The sequence below is a fragment of the Anabrus simplex genome, chromosome 5, assembly GCF_040414725.1.
Source record: "Anabrus simplex isolate iqAnaSimp1 chromosome 5, ASM4041472v1, whole genome shotgun sequence".
Taxonomy (NCBI): Eukaryota; Metazoa; Arthropoda; class Insecta; order Orthoptera; family Tettigoniidae; genus Anabrus; species Anabrus simplex.
This window is the reverse complement of record NC_090269.1, coordinates 452181170-452196012: the sequence shown is the minus strand read 5'-3', so window position 1 is coordinate 452196012 and position 14843 is coordinate 452181170. Positions and strand designations below refer to the sequence as shown.

The window sequence follows — 14843 nt, the reverse complement described above, 5'->3', positions numbered from 1 at the left end:
ACAAGATTAGTGAACTTGACACATTCTGGGCTTCAAGCCCCTCGTTTTACAATTCCTGAGCTCCTAGCTCAAATTTACAAAAGAGCACAAATTTATTCAAGAGCAGAAATCCCCTACTTCAAAGAGCACTTGCTCCCAAAATTACAACATCTAGCGTTCAAGAGGCATTTGTTACTCTTACAACATTTTGGAAAAGAGCTAACAGGCTCTCAGTTTCTCAAGCCTACTTAAGGCAACATAACCTTACATTCTCTGGCCTTTCAAGGCACAACTTACAAATTCAAAATAATTTATACAGGGGTATTTCATACCCAACCTATGGGGCCTTTACTGAAAAGGAACAGGCTAAATAACTGGCCCACACACAAAAGGAATGGAGGCGTACACTGCGCTCCAAGATAGCAAAAACTTAAAATCCTAAGGGGCTCTAGACCAAAACAGGGGCTATTCCCAAACTATTAAGTTACTATACAGTTACAAAACATAGTCACCTTGTGATAGTACATATATCGCACCCCCGAATTATATGTAGAAGTTAGAGATATTATTGTCAGTATTTGATTTATTATTATTATTATCATCATCATTATTATTATTATCAGTACTTCATTTGTATATTTTGCCATTTTTATTTGTAAGTTGGAAGATATCCATATATGTAGGTATGAGTAATTTGTTTTGCACGAGTGGGAAAACATTGCTTTAATAACTCTGGTAATTTGAATGAGTCATATGGCTACCCCAGTGTTTGTTGTGATGTACTTGTGTCGGGTAATTCCATGAGTCATGTATATATCCCAGCCTGATGAGATGAGCTTGTTGTTGTACCAGGGAAATTCAATGATTCATGTAAAACTCCCGAGTGTTTGTTTATAACTTGGGAGAAAGAAGAGGTTCACTCATGATTGGCTGGCAAGCACCAATCCAGACGTATCATCTGAGAGGAGGGGGATGTTGATGTCTATAAAGGTTGATCATACGGCGGCAACCAGGAACGTTGTAAAAGACATTGTAAGGGACATTGTAAAGGTGATTGTAGAGGTGATTGTAAAGGAACGAGAAGGAAGATAACTACAACTACAACTGACGCACTGTACGGGAAGTGGTGCTGATACACGGTACTGGAGTGACACGGCTGCAATGGACTGGACTTCAAACGTTCGTGGAGCGTAGTCTTGTTATGTTCGTGGAAAGTGGCTGATTGTGGAGAGTGCTTGCGCATTAAGTACGGTAGCACTTGTGGCGGCCAAAAATTTATGTTGAGGATCGACAGACGTGTGTATATATCTTTACAACAAGTGTTAAAATATGTGAACACAGTAGTACAAGGTACAGTATCTGTGTGATGTGATAACTGCCGATTATGAGAATCGGTAAGTCGAATTGATATAGAGACAGTGAAGGGTATTATCTTCATACATGTACATTGTTCATCGGACCATCTACAAATGGTAGCTTAGTTCTCGCTTTCATTTTCCCACGATTTTCATTATTGTTGTTGTTGTAAATATGGAGTCTTCCAGCAATATTTTATGTGTGTATTATATGTATAATGTTGTATGTTGATGAGGTGCTCATGCACGGAATTTGTTCAGAATATAGTTAGCTATTTTAGAATCAGTGTTATTGATGAACCTAGGTGCAGTTCCTACCTAATTAGTCGTTTTCAGGAGGTTAGGTAAGGCCTGCAGCAGATGTACCAGTACGCAGCATTATGTATACGCCCTGGGATATAAAGTTTATCATGCTCTTATCTAAATTCGAGGGATCCATTCTGGTGAACTCTAGCGCCCATACTACGGACATTTCGGTTAATTATGCTTATTAATTTTATTAATTTTTTGAGTAATTTTATTTATATATTATATTCATGAATTTATTTATTAGTATTCATCAAGAAAAGTTACAATTGGCTTTCCAACGTGTGGCGGAATGATTGGTACATCTGTTAGGCTTATAAGCGTAGGTGCACTTGTCAGGTGTGGTTGGAATTCTGCAAACTATGTCAGTGAAGTGTTTTATATGTATGTTGGAGTATGAGATGCATCTCCCGGTACAGAAGTCATCAATGACATAAGCCCTAAACCTCATGAACCATACAAATTACTATTCCTACAGGTTATTTGGACCACTACGAATTATAATAATATAGAAGGGCTGTATGCCTGGCATCAACACTCCTTGTTAAGGCAGTCATGTTTTGAGTTGGCATGAGAACACACGATCAGCTGAGAGGAAGATTATGCATGGTGACTGGCCTTCATATGTTTTAAGAAGTGAAAAGTTAGCTTGTCGCTTTCAAGAATGCCAGTGCTATAATCAGCATATAACTGCACTTATTTGTTTACCTAAAACAAGGGTACATTATTTTTAAGTAAGTCTTACTGAATTACAATTGAGGTTTGGTTCTGTAATTTCTGTTTGTAATTATTTATGTTTCTCATCTCATTTAAAGAACAAGGCATTAAGTCAGCAATGAGTTTTGAGGATGAAAACAGAACAATGGAATCCCAAATAGACTCTCCCTTCTAAGAACATGCACATCAGAAGTAGCAAGAGGAACACAACCTAGTTAGTTCATGATCTGTCCCGATGTTTCTGTAACATGAACAGTGGAGTTGGAGTGAACGAGGTCATACAGCATGATAGTAGCACGGTGGTAAAAGACTTCAAGGGCAATGCCAAAATGTGGCAGGCATGCATCAGCCAGGTCGTATTCGTGCCAGTGAAGAAGACATAGCCAGAGACTCCTAGTTAGGGAATACGACTGTGCTTGAAGGAACACCTGGGCATGGGAAAAATTGCATCACAGTGACTTCAGATGATTTGAAGAAATGCAGAAATGGTTACTATAAAACACGGCCCGTAACTATTTGCAGCGTTTTAAGTGTGAAGGGGAGGCTTCCTGATGCCATAACATTATGCTGGATGAGACATATAAATTTTATGACCAACAACTGACACGCCAATCAAATTAATGGTAATATTATAGGTAATCACAAAGATAAAAATTTTTTCAAAACACCAGCCATGTGAAAGTTATGGTTATTCTCGGTACAAGGGTGGTGTTGTTATCGTAACATTATGCTCCTCCAAAGCAGACTGTCAATGTGAAGTTTTACTGTTCATTTTAGGAACCGGGTTTCAGAAAGAAGCAGCAACACTTTCTGCAGGATTCATGCATCATTTTCTATGACAAGGCTCACAGTATGAACAGTGCAAACTGTGGCTGATTTGTTTGGTGAATGGGGCTGGGAATAATAGTACCATCCACCAATATCCACGGACTTAAGCTGTTGTCACACTCAGATGATTCCCAAGATGAAGATACGACTTCAGGACAGTTCCAGAGATTTGTCAGCAGCAGACCACTATGAACACAGATTGTGCTGCTACCACTGGGCTAGTATACAACACTGGTGCTTAACCTAAAGGACAGTATAACAAGTATGAGCTATAATTAAATAGTTGCTATTCATAAAATTCCAAACAAGAACCTCCTCTTCACAAGTTGCTTTACAGCGCTCTGTCACACATAGGTCATATGGTGATGATGAGATATGAAAGAGCTAGGAGTGGAAAGAAAGCAGCCTTGGCCTTAATTAAGGTACAACTCCAGCATTTGCCAAGTATAAAATAGAAAACCATGTAAAACCTTCCTCAGGGCAGTTGACAGTGGGTTTAACCTCACTGATTTTCTGGATTGAGCATAGTAAGAATAGGAAAGTACTTGACAAAGTACTGTTGACCTGAGCTCATCAAGACAATTAACATCAGGTGGCTGGAATATATGGGTAACGTTATGAAGACTAAAAAAAAAGAATGGTCTGCTGAAAGTAATTCTTCAGGGAAAAAGAACATCAAGGATTGACATTTCGAAGAAATAGGTTGGAGCTCTTCGACACATGACAAAAGAAGACAGCTATGCTCATAGCCTACACTGGGTTTGGATAAGGTAGCAGTAGCAGTAATGAAACCAGATGTGATGCAGTGGAAGGGCTTTAAACAGCAATAGCTGCTATACATTACCTAGCATTAAATTTGAATATGTCTGCTGGATAAGAGGGACTAACAGTTAGGTCATCAGCTCCTAATGGTAATGGGTAAATTAAATGAAAATTATAATTTCAAAATATATCCACTGACTAGAATCTAAAACAAATAATGATGAAAAAAATTATAATGAAAAAAAAAAGCAATGGGTCCCACTCACAATGTTCTCGGATGATACCTATCTAAAGGTGTCCAAGTACATATCGGATGCCCCTCATAACAGTAATTGTACGGGAAGGTACACCTCAATGCTGCGCATTCAAACTAGCACCTAAATGAACTCCTCTACTGGTAAAACGGTGAAATTGGAACCAAATCAGAAGATGTCACCACAGAAATATAATGAAATTTTTTTAATTTTTACTTGTTTGTGCTTGACATTCATCAAGAAGTTTAGAAATTCTTCCATAGATGAGGTGTAAGAAGTTATAATTTAAAGAAGTTTTGTATTTCTAGGTTTTTGTAACTCATTTATTTTTGGGTTGACAATATTTCCTTTTTACTTCTGCCAGCTTTGAACCTTGCCAATCAATAATTTCTGTAATTAATTTCCAACCTATCACAGGCTTCTTCTTCGATTCTGAGTGTAACTTTGAAATCAACCAATAAAATTGAGAGGGTGTGGTTGGTTTAGTCTTGAAATATCTCAAACATTCCCTGAGAGTTTATAAACAGCGTTGTTTCACGTCTCTTGGCTAATTGATCGTCATCTTACTGAGTGTGTGAGTCAAAGCAGGAGGTGGGCGGCCTCTTTCATCGGTCAGCAGAACGTCTACAAGGTAATGACCAAATAACTTCCTCCTTTCTTGCTACCTCCACAGTTTAAGCTGAGGGAAAGGTCCGAATCTTTAACTATCTAACCTAACTTTCTAAAACATAACTTTCTTTTTTGCTAATGTAAAATCTTCGAACATCTTTAACTGTAAATCGGGTACAGAGAGCGAATTACCCTCTCGAGCTCCCCTTCATCTTGGTTTGAGGTGACTACGTTTTTCTTGATCTGTTTTTTTCTACTGTAATGTGTTAATTTCTATATGAGTCAACTCAGTAGTTTGGGAATAGCCCCTGTTTTGTCAGCCTAGAGCCCCTTAGTTTTTTTTAGTGTTCATATCTATGAGTGCAGGTATGCGCCTCCATTCATTTTGCGTTCGGGCCATTAATTCAACCTGTTATTCTTATTTCACGAAGTCCCAGTAGGTTGGGTATTACATACCCCTGTAAAAGTAAGTTCAATTTGTAAAAGGTGGTTGGAGAGACCAGAGACTGATGTAATGTTGCATGGAATGGCCTAGAAGATACGGAGAGCCGGGTTGCCCTTTTTCAAAAGTTTTTGTAAGATTAAATAGTGCTTCTGGAAGGTTAGATATTGTAATTTTGGGAGCAAGTGCTCTTGATTTGGGGGATTTCTCCCCTTGAGTTAATGGTTCCCAAATTTTAACTTAAATTGTGTAATCTGAATCCGGTATCTCTGGAATTGTAAAACTGGTGGCTTAAGGCCCAATGTATTAAGATTCTGAATCTTAGATTTTTCCCAATCTTGTTTAATGATTGCTACTTGTACCTGTAATATTGTCATGAAAATATTGTTAAGTTTGAAGTTCTGAAAATATAACCTTCAGTTTAAGTTTTCAATTCAATTCTTCACATTGTAGTTAGACCCATTCACTCCGGCACCTTCTTCCACTTCTGCGTTCCACAGATACCCCGGAACAAGTGGTAGCAGAGCGTGGTTGAATGGGTCTCAATTAAGCCCTTTTGATGGCTAAATGTAGTACCCATATCCAACTCTAAGAATTTTTTCAGTCACTGGAATTATTTTTTTCTTCTAAATTTGTAAATTTTCTTTTATCATCTCTGGCCATCGTGAAGTCCTCCGCCCCGGTTACTTGCACAAGGAGGAATTAATTTATGAATTACTTATCAGGAAGGTTCAATCTGGAGGCACAGTTTTGGCAGATACAACCAAACTTAAGGAATCCCTAGAATTACCAATTAGTATCCCAACTTTGGGAGAGAAGGAAATTGATGAGGCTCTCTCCACGATCACTGATAATACCACTGAACTAGCGTCTGTAGTAAGTTTTTTTGAAGTGAGTGATCCTTCTGATAACCAACTTAAAAGAGTACAGGCTAGATTGTTCCATTTTTATAATAGGGCTAGGGACCTATTGTCTCTCAAACAAAAAGAAGATCATGCTAAGGAAGCTAGTAATCTCATTGATTATCTTTCAAAAATGACTAGTAGAGTCAATCAATTGTTGTCTGGAGCAGCTGCTCCCAAAACCGACCAAGCCCCTGCGATTAACATAATAAGCAAGGAAGATTCTTCAAAGAATCCAGAAAGTAGAAAATCTGTAGCTACTTAACAAACATCTGCCCCAATGGAAACAGAGTCGGGTCATCCCAAACAAATTCTACCTTTCTATTTGAATAATGCTGTATCAGAAGCTTCTCAACCATCTAAGTTGTCACTTGTTTCGTCACCTTGTTTTAGTCTGCCCCATCCTCTGGCTATGTTGCTTAGGGGAATTTCAAAATTTTTAGTAAATTCCACTAATGATTTTATTTAGTTTCTAAGATTTTTAGTTGAATTTCAGGATCATGTACTAGTCTTTTCCCTTTCTCACTCTCAAAATCTTCAAATTATGTACCCATATTCTGTAGATGTCCTATCAGACAAGATAGTTAAGACTATTGTGGATAGATCACCTACAGAAGACTTCGATACTCCCCCTTTGGCAAATTTCATTCCAGCTAGGGCAATGTCCTCTTTAATACAGAAGTTCTATTTTAGGGTACAACGCCTGGACGAAAACCTAGCAGATTACATCCAAAATATCATTTTATACCCGAGTGTTCACCCTGCATTTTGCGAAGACCAGATAGTGCAAACTATTGTTGAAGGGATCTCATCACCTTGGTATGTTCTGAGTCTCGTCCCTAAACCTTGGCAGAATTAGAGGCTATGGCGGTCTCAGCCGAAGGAGTTAGGTATGCCCACACCTTATGAGTTGCTAAAAAGCCACCTCCATCTTCTAATAGTTTTCGGCCTTCAGCATGCCCAACATTCACCACATGTAAATGCTATGCTTGTGGTTCTACGGTACATCTCCGTAACAAGTGCCCTTCCATCAAATCCAGTGGGACAAAGAATGGAGCAGGGTCATCACAAGGATGTTTTAATGTTTACTCATATCGCCAAGAATTGCCCTAATGCCAATACCACCCCCTCCTGTTCAACTTCTGGTGTAACCTCCACGAACTCTAATAATCGAAAGTGACTTGTGTCATCGGCTGAGTCGGTGTGTTCATCTTTTCCAGGCTCAGGCCCTGTTAAACCCAGCGGAAGCTCGGGTAAGGATAAGGGTTCTTCTAACCCATCATTTGAATGCCCAAAAAATGCCTTAGGATTGCGGCGGTGAACCCCGCACTTATACCTTTTCTTAAAATTGAGTTGAATAAAGAACGGGTCATGGCTCTATTAGACTCGGGGACTGTTTGTTCTCTAATTTCGGCTGAATGGTATTCCAAATTAAAGACTGTTTGTAAATTTTCAGATTATTGTTCGTCTTTGATCCAATGCGTTTCAGCTAATTCGTCTCCATTAGAAATTTATCTTTGCCAAAATTTGCATTTCTAAATTCATTGGAAAGTGAAATTGTTAGTGGCCAAACACTTGTCTTGTCCCATAATATTAGGAGCAGACTTCCATGTCTCATAACGGTCTAGTGCTCGACATTCAGAGCAAGTCGTGCAATTTGAAATTTGCTAATTACTCTAAAATTCCTTTGCTTAAGTGTAATTCTGTGTCATGTTCAACTGTTTCGCCTACCCAGGATGAGATGATGTTAGACCTTAGACATCTACCTGAGGAGCAGGCTGATAGTATTCATAAATTATGTCAGTCGTTTCCTGATGTATTTTCCGATACTTATTGAATACAAGATTGAGGTTACATATTTAATCCCAGTTAAGTTTCCAACTTATAGGCTGTCTCCACCCAAAATGAAGGCTCTTAAAGAGATCATTGACCAGATGTTAAAAGATGGTATTATTCGACCCTCTGAATGGGCGTAATCATCACCCACTTTCCTGGTGCCAAAACCCCAAAGTGGCTTCAAGCCTGTCATTAACTATAGGGCGTTAAATCAGAAGGTGGTGTTACAATCGGTGCCTCTTCCCAACCTTCACTCTTGTTTTTCTTGGTTTCGGAAAACTAAGTTTTTTACCATCCTCGATCTCAATCAGGCGTACAATCAGATCCCTCTAGCTGAAGAATCGAAACATCTAACAGTTTTTGCCATGGACTGGAACTTGTATGCGTACATCCGTGTGCCTTTCGGGCTCCCCACCGGGGTAGCTGTGCTCACTAGATTGCTAGATAAGGTCTTCTCCGACATCAAATTTGAACACTTGTATCATTATCTTGATGATTTCGTCGTATTTCCTGAGACCATTGAAGAACACCTAGATCATCTGAGGGAAGTACTCAATCGCCTTCGTAAGGCTGGGCTGATTGTGAAGTTGTCTAAGGTAGCTTTCGCTAAACCTTCCATGTCATTCCTAGGGCACATTGTGTCGCTCGATGGGGTTTGTATTGATCATTCCAGAACACAAGCCATCCTTGATTTCAAACGTCCTAAGGATATCAAAGGTATTGCCAGGTTCATCGGCATGGTGAATTTCTTCACGAAATTTATTGCTAACTTCGCTAACAGAGCGGCGCCTTTGAATTTACTTCATAGGAAAAGCTTCAAATTTGAGTGGAGACCGTCTCAACAAGCCGCTTTTGAAGATCTGAAATTAACTCTCTGCAATGCCCCCGTCCTTGCTATGCCTGATATTTGTTCAAACCGATGCCTCGTCATTGGCGGTGGCCGCTGTGCTTATTCAGGAAACTGACCCATCGCCTATGCACCTACGACCTTATCGGCCCAGGAGGCCAAATATTCTATCTATGAACTTGAGGGTTGGGCAGTTTTATTTGCGCTAGAGAAGTTCTGCCTCTATCTGGAACATGTCAAGTTTGACCTGGAAAGAGATAATGAAGACTTAAGTTGGGTCTTAGCTAGGCAGCGTCGCACTGGTCGTATAGCCCGCTGGGCCATCAGGATTTCTGCTTTCCAATTTTATGTAAGACATATCAGAGGATCTGAAAATGTTGTTGCGGATGGGCTAAGCCGCATGTTTGCTCATGAAGGTATTCTCGCGCCCATATCTTCAGGTGTTAATGCCATTCTAACTGATGCCCACATGTTGTTTAGGAATATTGAAAATATCAACGTGAAGATCCTGTGCTGGCCCCTATTATTGAAACCCTTACTTCTGGGGAACATGTCGTCCCTTATGTGTTGAGGAATGTGATTTTATGTTGCCCGTCTAGGCATGATCAAAAGATGAAAGTTGTGGTTCCAGCTGATCTTGTGCCTATGATCTTTAAGTACTATCATGAGACCCCATTACGAGGGCATTTAGGCATTTTCAAAACTCTGGAAAAGATCCGAGAGATGTTCATTTGGAAAGGTATGGACGGCGAAATTCGAGAATTGGTGAAAGCTTGTAAATCTTGTTTGCTTATTAATCCCACCTTGTCCACTAATCTAGGTCTATTATCATCTCACCAATCGTTGCGCCCTATAGAACGCCTCTACATAGTCTACCACGGACCCTTCCCCCAATCAAAGGGGAACGCCAACAAATTCGTTCTAGTGTGTGTAGATGGTTTCACTAGGTTTTCCTGATTATTTCCGACTAAACTGGCTACCACTCAGTAATTCATTTCTTGTTTAAATACAATGTTTGCTTCTTTTGGTCCTTGTCAGTATATTTATTTATTTATTTATTTATTTATTTATTTATTTATTTATTTATTCACGAAGCACAAGACACAGTTACACTGAACAAATTTCACTTGCACTGTCAAGAGACTATTTAACAAACATAAACTTTCATAATAAAATATAACAAATATAACAAAATATAACAAGAGCAGGTATACAGCCTACTAATAACAACTGTCCAAATCGAAAACCATGAGAATGTTCATGTTCATAGCCAAGTCATCGTGGGTCAAGATGGCGGTATAATCCCTTCACATCAACTTATCTTTAAGAGACTATTTACACACCTCTCGAATATATAGTTTCTGATAATGCTAAAGCATTTACCTCCAACCTCTTCCGTAATTACTGTTTTGATCTGTCTATATCTCACGTAACTACATCGGCGTATTATCCTCAACCATCTCTGGCTGAGCGAGTCAATCGTAATCTTAGATCTGCACTAATTGCGTTTCGTCATGATGTTCATTTCAGGTGGGATACGTCTCTGCACCGGATGGCCTTTGCTTTAAATTCGGCGGTTCATGAGTCTCACCAGTTCACTCCAGCTCCTCTGATGTTTAAATTTGTTCCTAACACGCTGCTCTCTAACCTTTGGTCACTTAATGATGTATTACCAGAGGCAACAGATCCCGATAATATTAGAGATCTATGGAAGAAGGCTAAGGACAATCTGAAGATTTCTCATGAAGAAGTTAAGGAAAGATACGATCGTGGATGGAGGCCCACCAATTTAAAGTCGGAGATCAAGTCATGGTTAGAGACATTGTTCCCGCGGGCAAGCTTGCCACCAGATTTCATGGGTCGTGCATTATACTGGATTTTCTGACTCCCGTTACATTATTAGCAAGCAATCCAGCCACGGAGAGGATCCTTAGAGTGCACCTCTCTCAACTGAGACCAGTATGATTAAAGTACCTTTTTTGCCATTAAAATTTCAGCAAGGGTTTAAATGTTATATTATTATTATTATTATTATTATTATTATTATTATTATTATTATTATTATTATTATTATTATTATTATTATTTAAGGCCTTCTGCCTTATGGTCTTATTTCTTTATGTGTATGATCTGTATGTATGATCTTCCCCTCTGGTTTTCCTGCTGTCAATTCCTTAGTGGCCATTACCCAGCCCCCGTCTCCTGCATATCCGCACTATTGGCATTAAAGCACTCTCCACGCCGCCTGCCCCTCTGCATCACCAATAAAGATCGTACTGTCAAGTCTGCAACAACACTTCTCTGTTGCCTAGAACTTACTGTTTCAGTGCCCCCTCAGCCATTCGCCGCCTTACTGCAACTGAAGTGGGGTAAGGGCCCAGTCCACTCCTATGAAGACTCCCTGTGAATGGCGCGCCGAAGTCCATCTCCCGGCAAAGGCTGAAGTGTGGTGACCTTACCACCAACTCATCTGGGGACTGTACATATACTTCTAATCTGCGGCGTCCATCACCACGACTATCCCTCTCACAGTAGAGGGAGAGGTGTATCCGAGGGTACTTGAGGGGTCCCGGCGACCTCAAATGGGTATCGGCAGCGGTGGCAGGTCTTGCTGTCTAACCCAATCAGCATGTAATGAACTTCAATGACTACCTGGACTCTCTAAATCTGCATTCAATAATTTTTGCTACAAATCATCTTCCGGAAAGGACTTAGAAATTTTCTTCAACTGAAAATGTTTTCTCAAATTCTTCTGTGTCGCCATAAGGAAGGACATTTGGGGGGAGGGGGAGGTCTGTACCGGGTGGTACACCTCAACGCCGCGCATTCAAACTAGCTCCTAAATGAACTCCTCTATTGGTAAAACGGTGAAACTGAAACCACACCAACTTGGAACTTTAATCAGAAGATGTCACCACAGAAATATAACGTAATTTTGTTATTGTGCAGTTTCCTAACCTGAGTGAATTTCTACTTGTTTTGTTTGACATTCATCAAGAAATCTGGACATTCTTCCACAGATGACACTGCTAAAAACTATGATCACGCACCCTAGTGTGAGGTGTAAGAAGTTATAATTTAAAGAATTTTGTATTTCTAGGTTTTTGTAACTGATTGATGCTCATTTATATTTGGGTTGGCAATATTTCCTTTTTATTACCACCAGTTTTGAATCTAGCCAATCAATAATTTGTATAATTAATTTTCAACCTATAACAGGCTTCTTCTTCGATTCTGAGTGTAACTTTGAAATTGACCAATAAAATTGAGAGGGTGTGGCTGGTTTAGTTTTGAAAAATCTCGAACCTTCCCTGAGGGTTTATAAACTGCGGCTTTTCACGTCTCTTGGCCAATTGATCATCATCTTACTGAGTGTGTGTGTCAAAGCAGGAGGCGGGTGGCCTCTTTCATCAGTCAGCAGAACATCTACAAGGTAATGGCCACAAACTTCTTTCTTTCTTGCTACCTCCACAGTTTAACGCAAGGGAAATGTCCGGATCTCTAACTATGTAACGTAACTTTCTAAAATGTAACTTTTCTTTCATTGCTAATGTAAAATCTTCAAAAATCTTTAACTGTAAATCAGGGATAGACAATGAATTACCCTCTCGAGCTCCCCTTCATCTTGGTTTGAGGTGACTACATTTTTCTTGATCTGTTTTGTCTACTGTAATGTGTTAATGTAATTTCTACACGAGTCACCTCAGTAGTTTGGGAATAGCCCCGTTTCCTCGGCCTAGAGCCCCTTAGTTTTTTTAGTGTTCATTTTCTGTTCTGGCCATTAATTTAACCTGTCATTCTTATTTCACGAAGTCCCAGTAGTTTGGGTATTTAATACCCCTGTAAAAGTAAGTTCAATTTGTAAAAGGTGGTTTGAGAGATCAGAGATTGATGTAATGTTGCACGGAATGGCCTAGAAGATACGGAGAGCCGGGTTGCCCTTTTTCAAAGTTTTTGTAAAATTAAAGAGTGCCTCTGGAATGCTAGATATTTTAATTTTGGGAGCTAGTGCTCTTGATTTGGGGGATTTCTCCCCTTGACTTAATGGTTCCCAAATTTTAACTCAAATTTTGTAACCTGAATCCGGTATCTCCACAATCGTAAAACTTATGGCTTAAGGCCCAAAGTATTAAGGTTCTGAATCTTGGATTTTCTCCAATCTTGTTTGATGATTGCTACTTGTACCTGTAATATTGTCATGAAAAAATTGTCAAGTTTAAAGTTCTGAAAATATAACCTTCAGTTTAAGTTTTAAATTCAATTCTTGACATGGTAGTTAGATGCATTACCCCGGCAGTTCCTTTCACCTCTGTGTTCCACAGATACCCCAGAAGAGTAATAATCACTGGTAAAGCAAAATCATGGTGTTCCTCCCATATTGGTGCTAATCATAGATAGTTTTTCTTGCATGATGGTACTAGATACGAGGTATGTCACATCACCACTCATGTGCAAAACAAACCCATGGTGTTTCCCATGTAAGGGTACTACTCACAGACACCACAGAGTGACATTAAATGCAGGCACCAGCCAAAATTGTAGTGTTTCTGACATTGTGGTACCAATCACAAACAATATAAACCCTCGGTGATTCACACATTATATTAATGCCCACATGCAAGACATATTCCTGGTGATCCTCACATAATGGTATTACTCATAGGTAATGCAGGCCCATGGTTTTCCATACATAATGGTACTAATCATGGGCGGCAGCCAAACCTGTGGTGTTTCTCACATAGTGCTACTAATAACAGAAAATACAGACACATGGTGTTTGTCACAAAGTGGAACTACTCATACGTAACACCGTGGAACACACCAGTTGAATGTACACGACTACACTTATCATAAACAACGCCCAGAATCCTTGTGTTCCTCACATAATGTAATGCTGACCCATGGTAATGGTACTAATCACAAGTATTCTCACGGTTTTAATCTAATCATCCCCTCATCACTTCTTATGACAGGCAGGTAATGAGGGTGTAGTCTTCTTCCATGTCCCCCAACCACAGAGAGTACAAGAGAGAGAAGAAGGAGCCAGCGGTAAGAAAAACAAAGTACCAGATAAAGAAGTACAAGGGCCACAAAGGCATCGAATCCTCTAATACCGTTGGGATGGAAAAGAACAAGAGTTCACTAATGGATGTCGGACAGGATAGGTGAAAGTGGGAAGCTGACACAAGTAAGTGGAAGCTCAGCCAGAGATGGTTGAGGATAATACGCCGATGTAGTTACGTGAGATATAGACAGATCAAAACAGTAATTACGGAAGAGGTTGGAGGTAAATGCTTTAGCATTATCAGAAACTATATATTCGAGAGGTGTGTAAATAGTCTCTTAAAGATAAGTTGATGTGAAGGGATTATACCGCCATCTTGACCCACGATGACTTGGCTATGAACATGAACATTCTCATGGTTTTCGATTTGGACAGTTGTTATTAGTAGGCTGTATACCTGCTCTTGTTATATTTTGTTATGTTTGTTATATTTTATTATGAAAGTTTATGTTTGTTAAATAGTCTGTTGACAGTGCAAGTGAAATTTGCTCAGTGTAACTGTGTCTTGTGCTTCGTAAATAAATAAATAAATAAATAAATAAATAAACAAACAAACAAACAAACAAACAAACAAACAAACGAACAAATGAATAAATAAATAAATAAATAAATAAATAAATAAATAAATAAATAAATAAATGAATGAATAAATATACTGACAAGGACCAAAAGAAGCAAATATTGTATTTAAACAAGAAATGAATGACTGAGTGGTAGCCAGTTTAGTCAGAAATAATCAGGAAAACCTAGTGAAACCATCTACACACACTAGAACGAATTTGTTGGCGTTCCCCTTTGATTGGGGGAAGGGTCCGTGGTAGACTATGTAGAGGCGTTCTATAGGGCGCAACGATTGGTGAGATGATAATAGACTCAGCTAGGGCCCCATGATCACCAACCCATGCTCTCAAGTTGAGAACTCCTGAAACCATTTTTAATCA

At 39.3% G+C, this 14843-nt stretch overlaps 1 protein-coding gene across 1 annotated transcript in view; it reads right to left on the bottom strand.

The window, feature by feature from the left end:
• The window catches only part of LOC137501077 (gastrula zinc finger protein XlCGF17.1-like), an 86942-nt gene that overhangs the window by 13083 nt on the left and 59016 nt on the right, over positions 1–14843 (bottom strand). The gene's annotated exons all lie outside the window — the stretch shown is intronic.